Here is a 9,641-nt window from a genome sequence, read left to right on the forward strand (position 1 = left end):
TCCTGATACACATTGGTCACTGTCACATTGCAGTTTGCAGTCTTGATGAATAACTTCCTTTTCTCCTTCATCTATCTTATTTGCGACTACACATAAATAATCATCAGATTGGCAAACTAGCTTGCAAATGCAAGGTAAATACTAGTAGGCCAGTCACCACCATGGGTACCATTGTTCTAGTAAGAAAACAACTCCCATTTGTTATTTATTGACTAAATTCAGTTGACATTCTCCTTGCTGTTTTGAAGTTTATATAGAGGGAAGTTTATAGAAGTTTGTAGTGAGAGGTGACAACATTTTTAGGCCAACTGATGATAGAATTTTCTTTGAAAAAAATACCAAATCAACACAGAAAGTGAAAATGGAGATTTACCCTCTTTACTTTCAATGCTCTAAATGGTCATCTGTTTTAAGGTCTATTTATGTATGTATGTATTTATTATAGCCTAGGTCCATGGACATGTCAAACATATTGAAATAAAACTGCTAATATTTCAGGGCCATCAGAAGGCATTTAAAAACTACTCAATCAATTCCATATTTGATTGCAACTTGTTAATGAGTTACAAATTATTTCCTCGAAAACAGCAATAAAAATAAGAACAGCAATTTATTTTTCCCAGTGTTTACCTGAAATTTTAAGTGTCTTCATTTGATAGATTGACCAGACTGGTATTCTGGACTCCCTACTTCAGAATCTGACTTGCAAGTCACTGCCAAATTTACAACATTTTCTATGTCTGGGAAAATTCTTAGGCTTTTGTACTTACATTATCAAACACTGGTTGGGGTTAACTGCACTTTGTGGCAAACATATTTCTTCCATGTCCAGGGCATCATCAGCTCTAATGAAAACAAACCGATTTCTATTCCCATTTTGAGTAATATTTTGGCTTTGCATTTGGCACGATTTATGGATGAAAGGAATTTAAGCAATGGCTATCAAAATGATTTGGCAAATGACAAGCCACTGTCTTGAGAGGAGATTAAAGAAAGAGTTTGTGTGTTTACTTTTTAATCAAAGGCTAAAAAGGAATCTGATTAGGCATTTGAATTCAGAAAGCCCTTACCATAAAGGGAATATTGGTTAATTCATATAAGTGGAAAGGCATATGAATTGGTTATAAATAAAACCAGTCTAGAAATAAGAATGAAATTTCAGAAATGAGCCGTTCTCAGTGGTGTTTGAAATAAGGACCACAAGGAATAAAATGTTTCATGTTAGCAACTCACAAGCGTATAAGTGGGATTTGATGACAGGATAGAAGTGATACCGCTGTTGAAAGTTAAAACTGGTGATTTTTATCTTTGGGTGGTTAACTTGTATTTGTAACAGAGGCTTGAAAGGAGGCTGCATTTCCATATATCTTTTTTGCACCATAGTTTAAATACTTTAATCCTGCCAGCTGTTTACCTGCAGGGGCCAGATTTACATTTGCCCTCAGTGTATAATTTGGCTTTTGGGGAATGAAGGTAGACAGGGTTACTTTCCTTTGAAGCATCAGAAAATGGCCACAGAAAGTGATGGGATATTGAGACAGAAAATACTAGTATTTTCATGATACTGCAAAAAACCTTACCTGCTTCTCTTAAATTGTTTAAGAAGACCTTGATTGTCAGATTTGTAGTCACAGAGATTCTTGTCCCCAATTCAGTGTCTTCATAATAGAGTTAACAGTCTTTTCTGTTTTCTGCCTTTTGACATGTGTTTAGGCATGATTCAACATGCGTTTCTAGGATCCACTAGGCTGTTTCTTTTCACAAATGTCCTATTGCTAAGGCCATGGTTGGGACAGTGATGACATTTTTAATTTTTCCTATTTTATTCTCACAAACTATCCCCCATTATAATGGGGTTTGGGTTTTGGTGCTTTTTGTCTTTATATTGAATCTGCAGTCAAAACAGGTATTTTTGTAGACAGCAGTGGAATATCTATCCATGGTTGGATGTGATTTATTCCAGATCCCTCAAAGATCTATATTTCTTAGTATTTAAGTTCACCAGTTGTTGAGCTTCTGTGACTGTGACTAACTGGAAAAAGAACATTAAACATAGGGAACTGCTCCATATATCCTTTACCTGAACATGCTGAGAATGTGCGGTTTGGAGATGTGATTTTTTTTTTTAATGTAGGTAATCTATGCTCTTGTACTAAAATCTCGCAGACTCTTCTTCACCAGTTCATCAGCTAGAGGTATAAGTTCAAGCTTCTGGGGAGGCAGGAATATAATAGTCACTTCATCTAGGTTTCCATTCTAACTCCATCATGTAGGCATGTTGGCAGCATAGCAGGATTTGTTCTTTGGAGAATGATGCTGAAGACGTGATGTTAGAGTCATGGCCTTCTATGCCAGATGTCATAAAAACCATCTCAGCAACTTATCTATCATTATTTTTTTGGCACCATTCTGAAAGCAATGTAAGAGTTACAGTGGGACCTTGCTCAGCTTTGTAAGATGTCAGTCATCGCCTCCTATCCTTAGTCTTGACACCTGGAGGCTATAGACCACTTTGTTACTTCCAGTTGTATGAAGTCCAGCTCTAGTTCTACGTTAGATTTATGATGAGTGAGCCATTTTTTGGAGGAAGAACAGTAACTTCTACTAACCCAGCTCATTCTGTGTGTTCATCTGCACCTTGATGATGTTGCCACGCACAAAGCAATGGCAAACTCTGTCTTCCCTTGAACACACGAAATTCCAGAGCTAAAAATACTTTGCAATATATTATGGATTTTCTGTTAAAGATACTGACTGACCAGAACAGATCTGTTATTCAAGAAAGGATCTGTCTTGGAAAACCACCATGAACCACCCAGCTGTAGCTACCATGATACCCATTCACTGAGCAGAACTGAGCAGAGATCCCTTAAAAGAAGAGGAATCTATGTATCCTTATTTGTTACTGACTGAGTAGCATCTACTTGGAATTACAGCTCAGCTGTGGATAGAATGGGATGGGATGTAGAGAGAATACCCAGGGCTGGTTAACAGTATGCAGACATCAAACCAGGATGCCCTCAGGGAAACATTTGAACATAAGCTTATTAGATTAAAGCAGCATTTCGATCTTTATTTAGCTAGATGGTAAGCATCTCTTCCTATCACAGGATTAGCATCTGCAAGGTACCAACAGTGAAATACATAAACACTCACTCAAAGGAGACCGCAGTGTTGCTCCTCCTGTTACTGCTGTTTTATAACACCTATTTGTACAGTAAATCTTCACCTGCTGCACATACGCCATAAATTCGGAGTCAGAATACTTAATCCTGAGCTATTAGGTGGCCTTCATTGGAGTCCTAGATATTTCCTTCACTTATAAATTTGTTAAAAAACTTGGTGATTGCACAGTACTGTATACAAGTATACAATACAGTGAACAGTTAATTTGTGGAAATTGAAACAAGAGAGAAAAGGTATAATGTATTTTACTTTTGGACATAGCTTCATTGGCAGGAGTTACTGTCTGAAGATTAAAGTACCACTTTATCAAAATAAGCATTCAACCCAGACTTGTCCCGCAGGGAGCAGCATTTCATAAATACATAAACAGGTGGAATAGTGCATACTCCAAGGATGGGAATATTTCCAAAAGAAGTTGCAGAAGCTTTTATGAAGTAAATCTTTATCTGACTGGGGAGAAGGTTCTCATTTTGCTATCTGTTAATGTAGATGTAGATGTCAATGTATTTGAGTTAGCAATCCATATGGATTTATTTTGGGAGAAAATCTGCAGCACTGCTTGCAAGATGGTTTTTTCTTTCACTCTTTCAAGAAAACCAGTCACCTCAATCAGGTTGGGAATGTTTTAGGAAGATGCAAGTCATTATAAAGTGTTGTAACCACAGAATGGTTTGGGTTGGAAGGGACCTTAAAGATCACCTAGTTTCAACCCTGCTGGTACATCTTTCATTAGACTAAGATGCTTAAAGCCCCATCCAGTCTGGTCTTGAACACCTCCAGGGATGGGTCATCTACAACCTCTCTAGGCGAGCTGTTCCAGTGCCCTTACAGTAATTCCTTCCTAATATCCAATCTAAATGGATTGAAGCCATTCCTCCTCATGGTATCACTATATGCCCTTGTGAAAGTCCCTCACCAGCTCTCTTGTGGACTTCCTTTAGATTCTGAAAGGCTGCTCTATGGTCTCTCCAAAGTCTTCTCTTCTCCAGACTGAACAGTCCCAACTGTCTCAGCTTGGACAAACTGGGATTAAGATAAAGTGGACTTCTAGTGGTTTTCAAGAAGCAGAATTAAAAATCTCATAAAGTATTCTATATTCACACAAAGATAGTTTAAGAAACAAAAGAAGTCAAAACCCAGTCCTTGCTCATCATACCTATGATGCTAGAAACGAAGGCCTCAGTAACTGCAGAGTACACACACAGTAGTTTTTTGGAGACTGTAAGAACATGGATGAATTGCTGCTAAGTACCAGGAAACCCTGATACTTGCTCAGACTCCCCAGGTCTCAGGGAAGCAGCAGGAGAGCTTATTTGGATGAACATGAGATGGAAAATTTTTTTTTATCAGCATCACTGCATGTGAAGGTTGTGAGAACAGCCTTACATATACTGCCACAGGACTGTTCCACCAGATATGCTAGAATGTTTGTCTCTGAACCAGGATGCCAGTTCAGAAATTCTTGCACATAACAAAGGTAAAATCTGGCTTCAAGAGAAATGGATGCACCCAATGTCACATGACTAGATATTCTCAGACTCTGTTATTATTGCTCAGGAATTTCTCTAAAATTGAAGCAAGTTTTACTGATTCCTGTTGACGTTCTGAAAGCCAAAGTTTTCAAATTCTGTTCAGCAAGACGGTATTAGAAATTGGATTTCTTTTTCATTCTAAGCAAAATTTGGCAGAGAACTGTGAGGCAGCATATTCTGTCTGTGATCTGGCAAAGAAGATACTCTAAATTAATTAGAAATGGGTGGGGGAATATTATCCCTGAGGACCTTGCCTGGAAACAAAACCTAGAGCTTTTGAAGTTCCTTGCAAAGAAAAACAGAAAAAGAGCAAGAGAAATAAACTAGAGCACGTAACAGTCACAGCAGCTACCTAGGAGACATAAGATTCAGACTGAAGTTCTGGCTCTAAATCACATATTTGGGCCTGGGCCATTTCTACATGAGATGAGTATCCTATCTGTATCCAGAGTCCTTGCTTCAGTCACTTCTTTGGAGCAGTCCTATTTTGTGCAGATAACTGGATATTAGTTGGGTCAGCAAAAAAAGCCCAACAGTTAGGGAATTCACCTAGGACGTAGCAGCAGCACAGGCCACACCCTTGACTGCACTTTCTCAGATCTTGTACTTTTCCTACTACTGGTTACTTTCATATAAGTTCCATGGCTTTGTCCTGAAATCATGCCCGGGCTGCAAAATATTTCAAAACTAATGTTTACTTCAACCAGAATTTTCCCACAAATCACAATGATTTCAACAACTCGACATTTCCCAATATTACTCATTTTTTTTTCTGAATACTTCCAAGCTGCCAAGATTCAGAGAACTTTCTAAGTTGCTGACAACTCAAACAGCAGGGCTATAATAGGTAAAAAAAAAAATCAAAACCAAAGCCTAAAAATAAAACCTTTCTGAGTTAGCCTGCTACTAGATTAGTGATATGCCATAGATAAAAAGAGTTAAGCACCTAGACATGACTAGCGATTCTAATCACAAATGAGACAGTTGGCTACACTCTGCCATTTTACGCCCTCAGGAGATGGTGAAAGTCATTTAAGTGCACAGATGTGGAATGCTGAACCTACTGGCCAAAAAAGAAATTCCAAACTCCAGAAAATGTAGCACCAGGATGGAGCGCACACAACCACATCACTCAAAGACTGACTGTGAATCTTTAAGGCAATGTCTATGGAAAAGAATAAAAGGCCCAACAGGCGCCAGTAAGAAATGGATTTTTGTTTCTGTGACACCATTTGTTTTCTGTTATGGATATTTGCGTCTTAGGTTAACATTCCTCTGAGATAAGACCTCCTGTTTGATAACATTCATCCCCAGGCCAGGCCATGGATCTGTGTCCCTGGCACCATACAACTGTTTCTAACTGGAATCCAAAATACTTCCAAGAACCACATCACTTTGTGTTTGAGTTGCTTTTTTTGTATAGAGAACTGGTCAGAAAAATTGTCCAGCAAGAGAAAAATGAATCGTGATCCTGGAAAGAGACCCTGTGCACGTATGAAAGACCATATGGTAATGATCAAAGTTGAAGAAAAACAAAAAGCTGCTTTCCACCTGCAAAACAGAATTGTCTGAAGATAGTGAACTGGGAATGCTTTGAAGATAAGCCATCATGTAGTGTGGGAAAAGGAGGCAAGAAGTGAAACCTGGTATTGAGACAATTTCCTAAGGTGCACTCTGTGATTGGTGGGTGGTGGAGCCAGGTGCTGATTATTTTCTACCCTGTTCTAACATGTAAAAATCAGCAAAAGAAGTGGTAATTGTATTTGTTTCCCGCTTTCCCTCATAACCTGCTTTCCTGTGTATAGAAAGCAGGCAGGGGGGAATCTAAAAATGATCTCAGCTCTTTCTTTCAAAATATATCAGGTAGTAAAGTCATAAAGTCATCTGTCCTTCCTGAAATGAAATTCCTGTATTATCTTCCATGGTCTTCCAGATCTCTTCAGGAAAATAAAGGTTTAATTTCAAACATAGGGTCTTCAATTTCTCTCTCCTGTGCTTCTTAATCCAAAGATAGGCACTGATGCGAGGATGCTATTTTTGAGGTCACATCAAGAGAACTGAGTATACCTAACTCTCTCCACTCCTCTATTGCACTCACTGGTAGCACCTATGCCTCCTTCAGAATGCATATGGAGTCTTGAGACATAGGCAGGACTTTGACACTGAACCAAACTACTCGTTTGGAGGGGAACAAAAAGGTAAAAAAAGCATTTCTTAGCCATTCTTTGTAATAGCAGTGGATGTAACAGCCGAGTGCTTTGGCCATCATTTCTAAAGCAGGCAGGATAAAAACCTGAAGGAACTTAAGATAATACAGAAAATAAAAATATGTATGTAATTCAATCTTAAGCTGTGCAAAGCAAGGAGCTTCAGATACAGAGATATAAACCCAACAGTTTAATCATCACTCAGATGATATTTAATTCATCAGAAATTAATTACCTCTCAGAATGAAGAGTGGTATTGATGATTGAACTTCAGGTGTTTACAGGATGGCAGTTGTTTAACTGGTCTCTGTTTACAGGCATGTAACAGGTTGTAAGAACATAAAGTGGTTATGGTGGCTCTGTCTAGCTCAGGTCCTGTTTCTGAAGGGGAGCAAATGCAGACAGCTGTCTAGCTTTGTAGGGATGCCTGCTGAGTGGTGTTCCTTTGCTTATTCCAACAGCCTTCAGATATTTGCACTTTAGGGAATTCTATGCTGAAGGTGGCTGCTATGTATTTAATAACCCTCAAGATATTTTGTCCTCCAAGAACTTGTTTAGGCTCTGAGATACGCACTTTTAGCATTCATTCACATCACATCCATGGCAATAGACCAAAGGGTATTCCTAAAGTTCTGTGCATCTCACCTCTTCAGATTTCTACACTGGCTAAATAAATCAGAATCTACCAGCTACTAAAGGAACCCTACTGTGGACAGATGGGTAATTTTCACATCACCTCATTTTAAAACAGATAGTGTAAGATGCTGCCATTTGTAGTTTTACTCCAAGTTACAGTGATGGGCTGCAGCACAGTTGTTTCAAATGTACCATTATTTTAAAAATTTCGATTATATTCACAATGGCAGGTTTTTCTTTTTTATAGCCTAGTTATTTAAAGTAATTTTAAATAATTTTACTTACATAGTTATTACGCCTTCACAAGTGTAGCCTGTGAAATCTACTTAATGCGCATTCTCACTGCTGTGGTTCTGTACTGTTGAGGCAAACGTACCTTTTGCTCCAAAATTCTGTTTTATGCATAATTGCAAAGAGGAGTTGCAAACTAAGAATCATGAAAGTGGAAATTAAAAATAACTTATTTAGTAGTTTATTTCACAATGTCTCTGTAAAGCTCCTTTGTTTGTTATAAATGAGATTTTATGTCTGTTCCAGTAATTGGATACTTTATATATCTGAAGGCTATACATTAAGGTCTTGACTGGTAAAGGAACTTTGTTATCAGTACCATAATAATAAACTGGAAATCTGTCTTGCCAGAAAGAGAGAAAAAAATGCACCATCAGAAAGCTAAAACCTGAATGACCCATGCAACAGAATAATGAATAAGATAGTGTGCAATGTAAAGGACACTGTAACTGCAGCATTTTCCCAGTTGTGTGTTAGTCAAAAATATTTTCTCAAGCATTGTGCAGACATTCCATGTGAAGCAATAAGAGTGGTCAGGAGGGGGAAAGGGTAAGAAAGCAAAAAATTAATTTCATTTATAAGCAGCTTGTAATTTTGACAAAACATCTATCCGGCAACAACTGTGGATTGCATGTAAACAAAAATAGTGAAGAATCCAAGAACTGACCAAAAAAGGTGCTGTAATAAGCAGGGGATTTATTAGGGGCTGTTTGCAATAAGCAGTGTGTCCTGGTTTTAAATTTACAGTACTTCTCAGTTTGATGTTTTACTTCCCTTAGCTGGTTAAGAAACAAGCAGCAATGACAAGCTTGCATTCAATTAGAAAAATCATCTCAGTAGGCTGACTACAACTTTGCATACATATTCCTGTAACAGACAACCAAGGCATGCCAAAAGACAACTGCTTTACTTGATAGACATGATAAGAATTTTCTCATAATCTCTACCTAATAACAGAGAAATTAAAATATCTTCCAGTATTTACAGGCACAATACCAGAATAAACAGTTTTCTTCATTTCTTCTTAGTGATTTCTTTTTAAGAAAAATTGTTATTTATCTAGTCAAGCCACTGTTTTACCAGGATGTTTTACAAGGTAAACTGTACACATATCTCCATTAAAATATTTCTGAAGTCTTTGATAATAATTTTGAAACTGTGGAATTTACGCACATGTAGGAATCTGAGTATGATAACCTGTTTTAAAAAACCTGATGATCACTGAAGATAATGATGGTCAACAGTAAATCTCCTTCAGCTTCAAGGTGGAAATTGTTTGTGGTCATTTCTTCACTATGAACGATGTATTTAATTATCAGAAAACACTGACAAAACACAGTAGCATGCAATGTTGGAATGCCATACTGGCATACAGTACAAAGAGCAGCCATTCTGTGGCAGATCAGGATATGCACCTGAACAAACCCAGCTTTGGCAGTGGCAGATAGTGACTGACAAAGAAAGAACATAAAATCAGGGATACTCCAAGGATACCCTTTCCCAGCTGTCAGCAGCCTTTAGCTCAGGGATTTTTCTAAACACAATACTATTTTATATTTAATGCAAACTTTAATTGCCTGCATTTCTTGTGTTGAATTTGAGCTAGTGCAAAGTTATTTTGGTAGTCAAAATGTTGCCAATGAATTTCAAAATCTGTTGTGTGAAAATATACTGATTTGTTTTTAAACTGCATTCTCATGAGTTTGTTAATCTGCTTATTTAAAAAACTGAACAATTACACACTATTCTCTGGATTACTTATAATTTCAGAGGTCACCCATACTAATCC

This window comes from Manacus vitellinus, unplaced genomic scaffold (assembly GCF_001715985.3).
Source record: "Manacus vitellinus isolate BGI_N305 unplaced genomic scaffold, ASM171598v3 scaffold_36_pilon, whole genome shotgun sequence".
NCBI lineage: Eukaryota > Metazoa > Chordata > Aves > Passeriformes > Pipridae > Manacus > Manacus vitellinus.